The 15,647-nt window shown below is 36.8% G+C and overlaps 1 protein-coding gene across 5 annotated transcripts in view; it reads left to right on the top strand.

Moving 5' to 3' along the window:
- ZFPM2 (zinc finger protein, FOG family member 2) overlaps positions 1–15,647 on the top strand; it is a 438,154-nt gene that overhangs the window by 291,511 nt on the left and 130,996 nt on the right. The gene's annotated exons all lie outside the window — the stretch shown is intronic.

A 15,647-nucleotide genomic window follows, 5' to 3' on the forward strand; every position in this document is an offset into this window, starting at 1 on the left:
ATGTGAAAGCACAATATCATTGTGAAAAACTCTTGCTCATATGGAACCTTGGGCAAATCACTTGCCCTCTCCAAATCTTGATTTTATCAGCTGTAAAAATGGGATAGGAAAAGCTGTCTTGCAGCGTTTTTGTGAAGAAGCACCCATGCACATAACTGCATATGTTACTACAGATATTATGTGGGTAATTACCATATACTCAGTCCACTTTGCCTTTGTGGTTATAAGTCAGGGCAAATTTAGAGGAAATTAAGCCAGGCCACCATGTTGGTATCAAGCAAGTGTACAAGAAAACATGATCATCTGATACCATATTTATTGCAAAGAATTCCATGAGTACCATTCAGTCACTGTGAACCCATAGTATCTGCAAAACACTGTATTATGGAATCAGAAGCCTGAAGCATTTGCCTGATGGTATTATTGCAGCGTTTTTCTTTGAGCAGATGATATTTTTATTTTATTTATTTATTTATTTTTTAAAGATTGGCACCTGAGCTAACAATTGTTGCCAATCTTGTTGGGGTTTTTTTCTGCTTTTTCTCCCCAAATCCCCCCAGCACATAGTTGTATATTCTAGTTTTAGGTCCTTCTGGCTCTGCTATGTGGGACAGCACCTCAGCATGGCCTGATGAGTGGTGCCATGTCTACACCAAGGATTTGAACTGTGAAACCCTGGGCCCCCGAAGCAGAGCGTGCAAACTTAACCACTCGGCCACGGGACTGGCCCTGATAATTTTTATTTTTAATGAAAGTCTTATATAAAATGTTAGTATAAAGATGATAATGATGATGATATTAGCACTAGTGATAGCAATGACCATTTATTAAGCACCCAGGCATTGTTTTAAACACTATACATAAATTTTCTTATTTACCATTATAACAAATCCACTATGTAAGCAGGATTATTCCTACTTTATAGATAAGTAAACTAAGGTTTAGATAAATAAATAGTTCAAGAATACATAGCTCATACATGATGAAGTTAGAATTCAATCTTGAGCATGCTGACCTCAGTTCCCAATTACACCATTAGCAGAGTTTTGCAGATACCATTTACTAGGCCAAGGTTGCAGGTTATTGCCCTTCATTGCAAATTTGCATACATGTTTGTCAGCAAAACTTATTTTTCATTCTATGGTTTGGCTTTAAAAAGAAAGTGTTCAAGAACCAAAACAGCAGTGGTACAGGTTAATTTCTCTGTTGCTGTTAAGACCACAGTGATTTAAAATCATTCAGAAGACCAATTTCAAAATCAGTCTATGACCATCTTTAAAGTTCTGATTTTGTTTGCATGCACAAATGTAACCACGCAATTAATTCATTTAAACCTTTATTGATTGTTTACTATGTTCAAGGTCCTATACGAGGCACTGTTGAAATAATAACAGAAATCCTAATTTGATACAACCTGGGTGAGTGACTTTCTGCACATCAACAAAACAAAGGTCTTTTATTATAAGGACCTTTGCAAAAGTCTGGAATATGTTCCAGCTTAAAATAGAGGATCAGTTGCATGTTACCGGAATTTTGCAAAAACAGCCTTGTCTAACATGGCAGCCAATTTTCAAACTAGCTACAAGTTAATGTTTAACTTTGCCTAAAGGGTCTAATGTTACATAAATAACAAAGTAATTTAAAGGAAAAAATTGTGCTCATATTCTAAGTGTTTATTTAACCATCCTTTAATTCATAGAAAAATGTATAGCTGTTGCCTAGTTTTACAATATTCTTAGAAGAGGGTGGGTGCCTGAACCAAATATTTAGCAGCGGGAATTATAAAATCATAAGGCGATTAAGTTAGCTAGTCGCGGAATTCCAATATTGCTTTTTAAATGACTTCAGGATATAGGAGGTACTAAGGTTATTATCTGTTATCAGGAATACAGTGGAATTGTACAACTGGATAATAACCAAACAAACTGACACAATGTAAAATTACATTATCAGTGTGTTAAAACAAAATTGCGCCCTAAAGGAGTCCACATGCCAGCTCAGAGCTGCAGTGTAATTATGCTTAACTCTGATAATTAAAATACAACGGAGATCAACAGAATCATTTTCATTAAGAAAATTATTAATGATGGTGGTATAACAGTAATTGATTGCAGAGCACCACAGGATAACGCGATGCTGAAAACCAACATGTTTCATGAACATGCGAGGCTTTTTCTGGTTATGTTCTATAATGAGAGATGTTTTGAAGAGTGAGCAATTTATTATGTCTGTTCTGGGAATCAATGATTGTAAAAATGGCTGCTTTAGAAAACCACCGTTTTGATTCAAATTGTCGTTTCTGAGGGGTTCTTAAGGTTAAGACAAGTGACCCCACTAGTGACTATGTTATTTACAATAGAATTGTCTGTTGCAAATTGCAGAATGACAGCAACTTCAGCAAATATCGTGTCTTCTGTCATTTCCATTTCTTACTATGCATTTACTGTTTTTACAATTGTGTGAGAGTGATTTACTGATATTATTTCAGTCTGGGTCTGGTCGTACTGAGTAGTTTATGCCCTTGTTTCTTATTAAGGTATGCTATATGATGTGAAACAGTACATTTGTTTTCATATCAAAATCACTATGAGTTTCCTTAATGAATGCTGGTAAATAATCTTGCATAATAATTTTGTTAGTTACCTCATTGGGTTAGATGTGCTATCATATGTTGGAGACACAATATCCTAAACCGCCGTGGATCCATGCATGAATGAAGCTTCTGTCTCTTAAAGGGAAAAACCCAGTTAGGATGTTGGCAAATGATAAGAACTAAGAATATATCAATTTTATAAGTGTGAAAATGAAAAATGAAGAGTGGGGTCTTTTGAGAGGTGACTCACTATCATTCAGGGATGTTAGCTTGTCATTCAAAGAGATGCTAATCTTGAAAGCTACCCCCAAAAGTATCTTTATCAGCTAAAATGAGGGACAACTCTTTAGGCTAGGTTTTTTTCAGAGTAAGATACTGTGAATACTTCTTTAAAACAGTATATTACATAGAAGAAATTATTACATTATAATTCCAAGGGAAAAGGTAGAATATGAGGTTATGTGCATAGTATGATTGTAATTATATTGAAGAAGTGTATGCAGAGGGAACATACTGGAAAGAAATACCTTGAAATTATAAAATGTGGTAAGATTTGGGGAGATTTTTTTGTATCCCCTTTTTAACAGTTTTCTTCAGTTTATTTTTGTTATATAATTTAAGAAAAACATTTGCAAATGAAGATCACTCTTTGTCTTAATTGCATTCTTGCTCTTCTTTTTATATTACCCAGACCCAAAGAACAAAGAAATCTTTGCCTGGCCACAAAGTATCCCTCATCCATAGAATTTTAAATTATTTCCTAGTGGTATAATTATTTTTCTTTAGTATCTCTATGAATGTCCTAACACATTGTGTTTCATAAGATGATTTTCCAAATAAAATAAAAGTAACTGGGCCCATGCTTTGTGCGTACCATGGCCCAGATGTCAAGTGGGATATGAAGGAATGTGAAACACTCTCCTGGCTTAAGGAGCTTATTGAAAGAGTTTAATTGAAGGTTGCATAATACTGAGTTCGGTCTTACATGGTCAAGGCAAAGTTGCCAGAGAATGTGGACTTTTGGTAGGGTATTGAAGGTTGAATATAAGTTTGGGAAATGGGGGGAAAGCATTTGAGGAGGTTGAAATTGTGTGCCTAAAATCTTACAGGCTGTGATGCCTACAGTGTTTTCACGTGGAGTGTCAGTGCATACTTTAGTTGGAGCAGAGAATTTACAAAGGAGACCAGTGAGGGGCAAGCCTCCAAAAGTTTCTGAGGGCCGTGTTGTGGATTCAGTTGAAGGCTCAGTCTGAAGACCTTATCGTGGAGTCAGTGGAGAGCTACCGAAAGTTCTGAGGTGCACATGATCACATCAGGGTTTTAGTAAGATTTTTGGGTCAAAGGTTAAGCTCAGGTCCATCCATTAATAAAACCGAGACTTTATCTGTCAAGGAAATAACATTGGTAGCTACACTCTTCTAGAAGACAGTAATAAATCATGCACCTTAATCTACTCATTACCTGACTCTAACAATTTTTCAATTCCAAATTAACTTACTATCCCCTCACCTCACCACTATCATTGTTCCGTCCACCAGTCCCTGTGTCCTTCCTCCTAGGTTACCTGACTTGGATTCCATAGGCCCATGATTTTAGTCACTCTGTGTACCTCCTTACCCTACTCTCTCTGGCTTTTACTAGCTTAACAATATGTCCATTCTGGTCAGTCCAACTCTCCACTTTCCCCTGGCTAATTTTCCCAAGCAGCAGAAGTTAGGTAAATTAATATTTGTGCTTAAAATAGCACCTGATCCACAGTGAATGCCCTGTAGACACGTGGTCAAAATAAAACAAATGAATCACCACCACCAGTAACAACAACAACAACAACAACAAAATAACAATGATGAAACCCAACACTGACCAGTTTATATTACATCTGACCACAGGTGAGCGTGAACCCTCAGTGTATGTAGCCTAGCAATACAGATTTGTTTTTCTAATCAATCTTCGAGGTGACTGTCTCCCAAATATATAACATGCCCCGTTAGATAATGACTTTCCTTCTTGCTTCACAAAAAAAAATGGAAAAGCGAAAGCACATATAAAACCCTCCAATGAATGGTTTCCCATCACAATTAGACTGATTACAAGGATTGATATGGCCCGTGGGACCAAATGTGGCCCACTGCCTGTTTTTGTCAATAAAGTTTTATTGGAACACAGCTACAATGATTTGTTTATATATTTGTCTATGGCTGCTTTCATGCTGTAACATCAGAGTTGAGTAGTTGTGGCAGAGACCATCTAGCCTACAAAACCTAAAATGTTTGCTCTTTGGCCCTAAAAGCCTGCCAACTCCTGAACTAAGCCTATAGTTATTACCTGGGCCTAAAAGACCCTACATGATCTGCCCCTGGGTACCTCTATGGCTTCATTTAATACAACTCTCCAACTATTCTGTTCCAGTGGCACAGGGCCCCTTGCTTTTGCTTGAAAATACAAAGAATGCCTCTGCCTCAGGGCCTTTGCATTGTGCTCTGCCCCCACATTGATCCCTCTCTTGCTTCATTAAGAACTCTCTCTCAATGTTGCCTTCCCAGAGGGTCTGCCTAACTACTCTGTCTCTGTCTCTCTGGCTCTATTTCTCTCCTTTTTCTCCTCTGTATTAGTAAGCTCAGGCTGCTGTAATAAAACACTATAGGCTAGGTGGCTGAAACAACAGACATTTATTTCTCACCCTTCTGGAGTTTAGGGAGTCCAAGATCAAGGTGCTGGTAGATACAGTGTCTGGTGAGGGCCCTCTTCCTGGTTTGCAGATGGCCACCTTCTTGCTTTATCCTCATATGGTAGAGGGAGAGAGAGAGAGATCTCCCTCACGTCTCTTAGAAGGGCACTAATCCCATCACGAGGTCTCCACTTTCATGACCTAATCACCCCCAAAGGCCTCACCTCTTGTACTATCACATGGGTTGCTAGAGCTTCAACATATAAATTTGGGGCAGGGCACAAACATTCAGTCCGTAATGTCTTCTGTCTCATTTATCTTCATATTTGACATTTCAGCATTTATTTAAAAATTTTTATGTCATTCTCACACCCCTAGAGTGAGAGTTTTTTAAGGGTAGAATTTTGTCTGTTTTGTCAGCAGTGCATGGCACATGGTAGGAGCTCATTAAATATAAATAGAATGGATAAATGAACGGGTTACAACTTTTTCTTTAATATGGAAAGCAATGTAAGGTATGCACTTAGTAATGTTCCTACAATTATCTCCTTGACTTTGTTCAACTTTCTGAGATGGCCTCAAACTTTATTCTTTGATTCACTGTTGAATTTTAACTATCATCTTTACAAATTACAAGAGGTCTTTCTTGTTCTCTGACTATTCTTTTCTTTCAACATCTTGTTCTTTTTATATGGATATTCTTTCCTCTATCTCTGAAGATAAGAATTGGAGGATGGTTAGGAAGTTGTATGACCTGTGCATTTTCTTACTTTTCCCTGCCTGTTTTCGTCCCTGTGTTTAGTGTGGAAGCTTTCCTCAACTGGCTAGAGATCCATAAATGTCTACTTTATTTATTTTATATTATTTTTTGGTAAGGAAGATTAGCCCTGAGCTAATATCTGTGCCAATCTTCCTCCATTTTGTATGCAGGATGCTTTCACAGCAAGGGTGATGAGTGGAGTAGGTCCACTCCTGGGATCCAAACCTGTGAACCGGGGCTGCCAAAGAAGAGGGCACAGAACCTTAACAGGGCTGGCCCCTACTTTATTTTGTAAGCGTGGGGCACTAAAGGCTGAATGCAAGAGCAGCATGAGTAGGCAGGGCTTGTCAACTGGTGGGTTTTGTGTAGGGTCATAGGATGATAACCCGGCCATGGTAATGAGGTCTCCAAATGACAGTATATGTAATTTTTTTTTGTCTTAGCATGGTTAGCTTCTCCAGAAAATGCCAGTCTCCTCTCTGAGAGTTATGACCCTTGCACCCAGCAATCTGAGGTCTTAGTGGGAGAGTAGGACCAGGTGGTACATTGGGAAAGTCCTGTCTCATTGTTGAGAATATAGATGTTCCCTTAATCTTCTAATTCAGGTGACACTTTAGCATTACCCGTTGCTGAACCTGTGTCTCTGAATGTAAATACTCTGGTACAGTTCTCCAAAGACTTAACTCTCCATCTTCTAAGAGCGGGGAAGGAGTGTCACTTAGCTCTACAGAGAATAGCTGAGCATGTGGTGCTAACAGCTGTAACAGCTTCTAACTCAGAATGCCAGTCCTGCAAGGTTTAGGTCCACTGCTCACCCTACCTTTCAAGGCACCAGGTGCCTTCACTTCTTGATCTTTTCCAGAATTCTGTGGAATAAATCTGCTTGCTTCTTGTTGGCCAGCTGCTCTTCAAGTACTTGGATTTTAGCTTTCTTTGCTCTGCTATGTAATCTATAACTCCATCAGTTTTCTAGCTTCCGAGATTTTGTTGACTACTATTACCTACTCTGCCCTGTCTCTTTGCCCTTATCATCCGTTTTCTTCTTTACTGTCCTTTAGTGAAAGCAAGCAAAAATGAATGCATGCAATCAATTCACCATACTTAACAGGAAGCACTCTCTGCTTCTTTTCTTAGGCAAGTTTCTGCAAAGTTTTCTACACTCGTTCCTTTGACTTCCTAAATTCCACCACCTTCTTTCCAATCTAGTTTCTGCCTTCATAACTCCATTGCAGTGCCTCTGTCACAGGTCTTCTGCAGTTTACTTGTTGCCAATTTTTCTTTCTACTGCACTTGATCTGATTATCCTCTTCCACACCCAATGACAGATTTCTGTATCACGGCCCATCGACTAAATGTTGTCATTCTCTAGTCTTCTTTCTTCTCATTTGTATATTTCTCTTAGGTTATCTCATCTATATTTTTTACTACTCCTTATAGCCTCATTTCTCACTCGTCCTTCAGAGATACCCTATACTCTGACTATACTCAATTATTTAAAATTCCTCAACTATCACTGGCTTCCTCATAGGTGTCTTTGTCTGTCATGTTTCCTTTGCCTAATAACCTTTTAGACATCTGTATCATTGTTAACAGGTACCGTGCAAGACTTAGCATGTACCAATGCCTCTAAATAGCCTTTGCTGCCCTATCTCTTAAAGGAAGAGCTCCACCCCAGCCTGTGTATTGTCTCAAGTTGAATGTGAATACCTCAAATGCAATGACTCCATTTCTCAACTCTATAACTCCACAGATAGTACATAGTAACACTCACTGAATTTTGAATTATTATTTAATGGCTTTTATGGTGCATTGGTCAACAGAGTAACCTCTAGTGTGACTTGATTTAGCTTCAGAAATTGCTAGTGTGGAAATCATTGAAAATCCAGTACCCAAAATGCTATTCTCCCCATATCTAGAAAAGTATTCCATGCTTTACCAAGCTTCTTAAAATGCTAGGGAATCTGGTACTTGCAAATTTCTTTGGAATCTCCCATATATACGTAGCATACATTGTGCTCTATCAGCATAAGGTGTATAAAAGAATTTGGAAGAGTTAAAATTCACATACATGCAAAAGATGTTGTCAAACCATAGGATTTCATGCAACATCGTTGCACGCCAGCCATGCCAAGACATTGGCTCATGATTACTGGGCAGTTCTTTCTGGATCCACTTTACTTTCTGCTGTCAAACAGTAACTGTGTCTGTCGTTCTCAGCTCTTCACTGGGGGAAAGTCAGCCAGACCTAAGTCTTTGCTCTGAGATGTGAAATTGGAGGCTTTTCATTTTACCCTCAGTGTATAAGTCAACCCCATTTTTGAAGGCTATTTTTAAACTTAAAAGGTCACCTTATATGCCGTGAGATACAGTAGTACTTCAAAGAAGATGTATTCTCATTAGTCTGTCTAAGGTCTGTGAAGACTGTCAGACAACAGTGGGGTCAACCAAGATAGTATATCATGGTGTTGCAAGCAAGAATATCCCAACCAAGGGAATGGATCCGAAATACATACATTTAAGTACATACTGATAAGATCTTTCTCTCTATCTATTTATATAGTTCTATCTGCCACCCATTGAAATTCAATGAGAATAAATTACTTTAAGCCAGTTTTTCCTTCAGAAATCTGGTATTTATCATCACTGTCTGGTCTCTGTTGTCAGTAAAGATTTTCAAGAATGACTACTCTCCAGTTCAGCACCCTTTATTTTGTGCAGTCTTTCAAGAAGTAGAAGTCTCAGAGGTTTCTCATGAAAACAACAATTTCACAGTACTTATCAAATATTTCTAATGAAGAATTGAAGGTTTCATAATGAATTCAATCCGAGTAATGTATGATATTTCTACTTCTTCCCCCCAAAAGATATAAAATTTATCAATAAACTAGTAAATTATAATTTGAAGTCTCTCAAAGTTAGATCTCATTTTGTAAAGCAAATAAAATCTTAAGAGTCTTAAGTATAATTTCTTCTATCTTGTTGTGTTTTGAGTGTAGATTTCTAGATCAAATTGTTAGTTTTGTAGGCAAATATTCTCAACTGTCAAGGTCAGAGTGGCTTGATTTTCGGTCTAGGGAAACAAACAAACAAACAAAATGGCCTGGGAAGGACATTTAGGCCAAACGATAGTTTGGAAATATTTACATAATATTTTGCATTTTGACTAGAGATACAGATAAAAGAGATAGCTTTCTATCAGTGAGATGAAGTAAGGAGAAAATATATATAAGAAAATGGACAAGTTACTTTTTATCTTATCCATGGCTTTAATTACACCTTTTTAATTAACTATCTCAAAGGAAATTAAGATAATAATCTTTACACACATATAAAAATGAAGTGAGATTATTAAAAAGCAGACCATTACATGAACTTTAGGGCTTATGAGTTCTTCGAGTCATTGAAATATTATTTGAGTACCCAGTATATGCCAAGTAGGGGATCTTTTAACTTTTTGCAGTATGTTCAAATTATGTTTTACCTTGGTATGACACTAGAATATAATTTGTTCATGTGTAAATTATCCCTTTTTAAAAAAATTTAGCTAATGTCTTGCTACTTAATATGTGGTCTGCCCATCGGTAAAGTGGCATCAGCTTGTTAGAAATGCAAAACCTCAGGCTCCATTCAGACCTATTGAATCCAAATCCACGTCTTCACAAGATCCTAGGTGATTTGTGTGCACATTTAAATTTGGGGAGCCGAGGTCAGCTGATTTCTGACCTGACTGTAACTGAAGCAAACCATGAGGGATGGAAACAGTTAACCTTGCAGTGTATTAGTGTAATAACTCGCTGAGACTTGTGAATTTATTTGCAAATAACAAACACAATTGTAGAGCATGAGAATATCATAAAGGAAAAATAAGAATGTTGAAAAGTTCTTCCTGTTTTGTCTTTAAATATACAACAGCTTGAGTGCTATCTTTTTTGGCACTCCCCCTCATTCCCACAAATGGGATTATAGAAAGGAAAAGAAAAGAAAATGCTGCCGTACTCTATTTAATGGGAACATTTATTGCTGTTTTTCCTCTTCTCTCCAACACCTCTTAATTTATATTAGGCATTAAATTGTAATGCTGTTTCTTTTCATGGTGAAAATGTCCTGGCCTGTATGCCTTTAAATCAATTCATTGTTATTTTGCAAAACAAAATGCTAAATAAGTACTTAGGGGAAACACAGGCCCCCTGACCCCTGGAACTCTCTGGAGGCTCGCCTCTGTCATCCTTCCTGCACAGCAAAAGAGGAAAAAAAAGGAAGGAAAAAAACAAATTTGCTGAGCCACACGTTTCAAGTTGTCGACAACCCCATCCACGAGAAAACAGAAGAAAATATATATGCTCTCTGTCCTGTCAAAAGGCTTTCGCCTTATCTTGAGAGACTGTCAGGGCAGGAACATCAGTGAATGGACAGGAGTCTATTAAATTAATAAGCTGCTGGATGGTGTCTGGAGAGTTATGATGCTCCATAAATCCAGTTTGATCATGGTGGACAAGGTTTAAATCTGCAGACTTCTAATACACATCCAGTTCTTGGATTGGATTTGAAGTTTTGTGCTGGAGACACAGAGATAGTCCTGCAGCATGTGAATTAAGATTTATCTTTTTTTTCTATCCTTTTTTTTTTTTTTCCTTACACTACTTACAAAAATGAAAGCACCTTAGGGATCCTAGCAAATGCTATGGCTGGAAATGAAAGAACTGTTGTCAAGGTGAAACCATGACCTAGAAGCCTAAAATCAAACCTTGGTCATTCTATTCGAGCAGCCCCATCAGAACTGAGTGTAAAAGGTCTGTGTGGAAGGGAAGATGCCTGAACTTATCTGTAACCTATTTTATAGTGATGCCTGTCAAATTCCACTCATCTATATTTATGACAGAAAGAAAACTAATGGTGTCAGATCTGCCCTATAGTAATAAAAAAAATCAGGAAATATTTTCTTCACCCCATTAAATAAAGTCCTCTGATATAGGCTTTACAGTGATATAGGTTTATATGAGTTTTCAGCTTCCAACCATTTTAAGCCAAGGAACTATGTTTTATTATTCAAAGAAATTCCCAAATCAACTATTAACTTTAGGTTGAGAACAACTTATTTACACGGTACTGATAAATAAAACCCCTGGAATAGAAAATGGAATTTGTTCAAAATCATAAAATTCTCCCTGCTGTGCTGAATCAGTTTATTACACTGCTTATAATATTCAAACCATGAGGAAATTGTTAATTACATGTTTATTTCATCAACTTATAATTGTTGTTATAAAGTTAGACTTTCTTTTCTTACTTTGGGACATATTTACATTAGAAAAATCTAGATTGGCATGCTTTGTTATAAGCAATGCTACAGGCCCATTTCAACATAGTTAAGTCCCCGTTTGAACACTTTTTTGTAGAATCATCCAGTTAACACAACTGTCTACTGTAACAACATGATGAATCATAACAGAGCCAGGGCGAGTGTGTGCAGAAGGAGAAATGAGTCCATCTACACTCAGTGCTCACTGTAGTCAAAGCCCTATCCAGGACATCGAATCTTTAAACACTGGCAAATATCCTATGAAAGCAACACGATTATTCTTGGTTTTATGATGGGGACGTGGAGGTTCCCAGAGCTTAAATAATTAGCCTAAATGACAAAGCTAACAAATGACAGCTCAAATTGAACCCATCTCTGCTTTTTCATTCGTTCATTCATTCATTTGGCTTTCTATTGAAGGCCTACCATGTGCCAGGCAATTTTCTAGGCACTGGAGTGCACAAAACAGACAATAATCCCTGCACTCGTGAGCTAACATTTTTGGTTAGGGGGCCAAAAATAATCAGTAAACTGATTCACAGGTCTGTTGTTCACACATACACACACATACACACTCACACACGCACTCCTGCCTCCTTTACATAGAACCAACTAAGAGGAGAAACATTAGCGCATGAATGAACCCCTCTTGGTTCCTGAAAGTATCTGCTCTGGGATTTCCTAATTGACCTTTCAAAATTACTCACTTTTTCAGGGAGAAATTGTGGACTTTTCCCCCCATAACTTACTGGTATATTTTTGAACATTAATGTTCTATCCTGTAAACCCGTGTACTGCCCATTAGTGGTCAGAGATTAAATAGATACTTTGATGATTACCTCATCCAGTTGTAAACGCATCGCCTCTGTATCACTCTCTCCTCCCACCACAACAGTAATGTGTCCCTAGCCAGGAAATGCTTAAGAAAACAGACGAGTCCCACACTGTGTCCTGCAGGTCAGAAAATTCTGGCTTTGTGGGACAGATAGGACGGGTGAGTCTGAGGCCGGGACTCTTAATGGGAACTCCCTGCTTCTGGTTTTTCAAGTTCAGTCCTAGAGGCTGTGTCAAGAGAAGATTCTCAGCTGCTCGCAAGAGCAGGAAGGAGAGTGTTATTATGTTTGCTTCTAGTGAGACTCTAACAGGACTTGAGAAAAGAATATTGAAAAGTTTTTGATGATTTTTATCTAGTGAACATTCTATAAGCAGCATCTCCCTGAAAGCATTTACTTGTATTCTGATTCCAGCCCTAAGTCCTGGGAACAGGGAGAGTTTCGAATCAATGCCTGACTAATAGGAAACACTCAAGAAGTATTTGTTGAGTGAATAAATGAATGTTGCACTTCTCTCGCCTCCCTTCCCTTGTTCTGGTTTCTTACATCTAAAGCAGTAAAAAATAGATTGGGCTGGGAAGCAATAAAATAGATAATTTATATTTAAAGGGTGAGATAAGCTGATGGCTTTCTTCTTGTTAATGCTGCTCTAACCTTATGAGATTTTGTAGTAGACAGTGGCAGCTTTGTTTTGCATGCTACCAAGGTGTTAGTTATGCAAAATACACAGAACTACATGGGAAGCATGCCTGGTTCCACATCTAGCCTTCTGTACAGAGATAAAATGTTTGCAGTTAAAAGGCAAAACAATATAAACTAAAATTTGTCGAGCTCCTCCTTTATAGCATTATAGTGTGCATTATGCAGCTATTCTGCAACAATTGCTTGAATTATTTTGGTGAAGAAACTGAGAATATGTTTTGGCCAAGGTTCTATAGTTCATGAGGGATACAGTCAGAATTTGGACCCGAGTTTATTCACAACACAACATTGCCTACGAATAAAATGGTGTTCATTGCTATCCAAGCATTTATCTTTTAATTGTGTTAAAATTCAACATGCCTACCAAATTAATGAAACTATTCAGCCCACACTGGCTTGCATCTGAATAAAAAATATTTTATTATTAATAAAATAAAAATTTATTTTTCAAAATAAAATAATTTTTCAAAAGACTGAAAGGTAGGAGATGAATTACTGTATAAATAAAAGTATACATAAAGCATTTTCAGAGGAAAAACTCCAAATGCAATGAATTCTAGTTTCTTAATCTGGTTTTGTTAAGTTAATTTTGGCGTACAGTGAATTAACATACAATGAAATGTACAGATCTTAAGTGTACAATCCAGATATGGAATATATCCGTCTCCCCAGAAGATCTCCCATATTTCAAAAGACAACCACTGTTGAATTCTGTTAACATAGATTAATTTTGTCTATTCTTAAACTTCATATGAATGAAATCATATGAGTGGAATCATATACTTTATGACTTCTTTTGCTCAACATAATGTTTGAGAGACTGTTTCATGACATTTTGGGTATCAGTAGTTTGTTCTTTGCATTGTTGCCTAGTATTCCATTGTATGACAATGCCACCATTTGTTAATCCATTCACCTATTGGTGGATATTTGGGTTGTAGTCTTCACATCTGCAGCAATGGATTTCTCAAAGAAAGAAACAGTTTTCATTGACAGATTCTGGAAGCCTCTGGTAGCTATGACCTCAAATCAGAGGACATTTTGACTCAAAGAAGTCTGTCAGAAAAAGAGCGACATGAGTCAAAATCCTTTGCTTTTGTATTTCAGTGACCTTCAGATCTTACTGACCTTAATCAGTCTTCAGGAATCAAAGCAAATTGCAACTCTAGATGTTTCTGTACTGACAGTGCTATCAGTTATCTTCCTGACCAGCTAACCAAAGTGATTCAAAGATAAATGAAATTTAAAGATTTTCCACTGGTCTTAGTGTGTTGAATATACATGGGCTTCTTCACTTTTCAGGTCTTTATTTCTCTTTGTCTTATTAATTGCCTTCCACAAAGCAACAGAGCTATCTTAAAAGCACTTTGAAATCCCTGGATGAAAACAGCCAAAGCCATGGAAAATATCAGCATTATTATATCAATTAATAGACAGTAGAAGCTATGAAAGGAATGACCAGAAAGACAAATGAATGGCCGAGAGGTAAAACAATTATTTAAAGGAGAAATAATGAGTAATAGTAACCAGGCTTCTGAGAACAGGAATAAGACATGTATCAGGAAGAGATGGATCTTAAAGGAAAGTGGTACACTTCGGCTTAATTAGAGGGCTATGAAAACGGACACCACCAAACAATACCAGATAGCTTTGGTCCTCGTTTTATAATTTCATTAAAGCATTAAGAACGATCATAGAATATGCCTTGATCTGCAGTTTATTGAAGAATATGCACCATTGCTGGAGAATACATTACTGTAAAACTTCTCAGAATCTAAATGCTCAGATATTTAAAACAAGAGCAAATAAAAAATAAAATCCTGAGAAACAAGAAATCATACAGTTAACAGCAACTGGCCGCTACGCCCTAACCTTCAACTCTGAAAGTATGATGAACTAATGTGGTTGATCTGTTAGTTGAAACAAATGTTCAAAAATGTTGGAACGGAAGCACATGAGACATGAGGGAGTGAATTGGTTCTCTGGCCAGCCAAAAAGTCCGCTGATATTAGAGGATGGGCAATTCATTTAAAAATACAAGAATAAATAAATTATTTTACTATAAAAGTGAAAAGGGTGGCATAAAACAAACATAATTACTACTAGCTATTTATAACATAGTTTCTTTTTTTTTCTTAGAAAGGGCTATATAGACGTTTGTATGGAGTTAATTTACAAAATGTCTTTAAAACTCTAATTAAAGAATAGAATAACTAAGACACAAAATTTGGATTCAAACCTTGGCAGAATTACATTTCTATAGAATTATGTTTTTCATTTAAATAAACTGCTTAAATATTTAAAGGATGATAATTTCTTCAACAGTTTGCATGAGTTTAAAATTTAAGTATAATATAGGAATTTACCAAACCACTCTCTTCTAAAAAAAAAAAATATTAAGGATAGATAAAAGCTTTTTACACATTAAGATTTCTTTCTTAAAGTTCTTCATGAGATAGGAGTTAAGTAACTGCTAGCATACATTAGGAAACATAACTGCCTTGGAATGGAAAAAATGTCTTTTGTTTTATCCTGATATTAACAAAGAGTTTGGAAAAGAAAGATAAACTCTTTCCAGAATTCTTTAGGTTGCTCTTCACCTTAATTTGACTTATGAATAATCAGCCAATCTTTGAAAACTTACTTGAATAAAGAAAGTGGAAAGTGTTCATCAAATATATTTGTTAATTAAACTTAGAAGTTCTCTTGGGATTGGAGAGCCGCAGCTCTACTCTTTAGAGGATGGTTTTCACTGGTTGTTTTTCATTTGTTGGATCCCTAATAACATCTAG

Source organism: Equus asinus, chromosome 12 (genome assembly GCF_041296235.1).
Source record: "Equus asinus isolate D_3611 breed Donkey chromosome 12, EquAss-T2T_v2, whole genome shotgun sequence".
Lineage (NCBI taxonomy): Eukaryota > Metazoa > Chordata > Mammalia > Perissodactyla > Equidae > Equus > Equus asinus.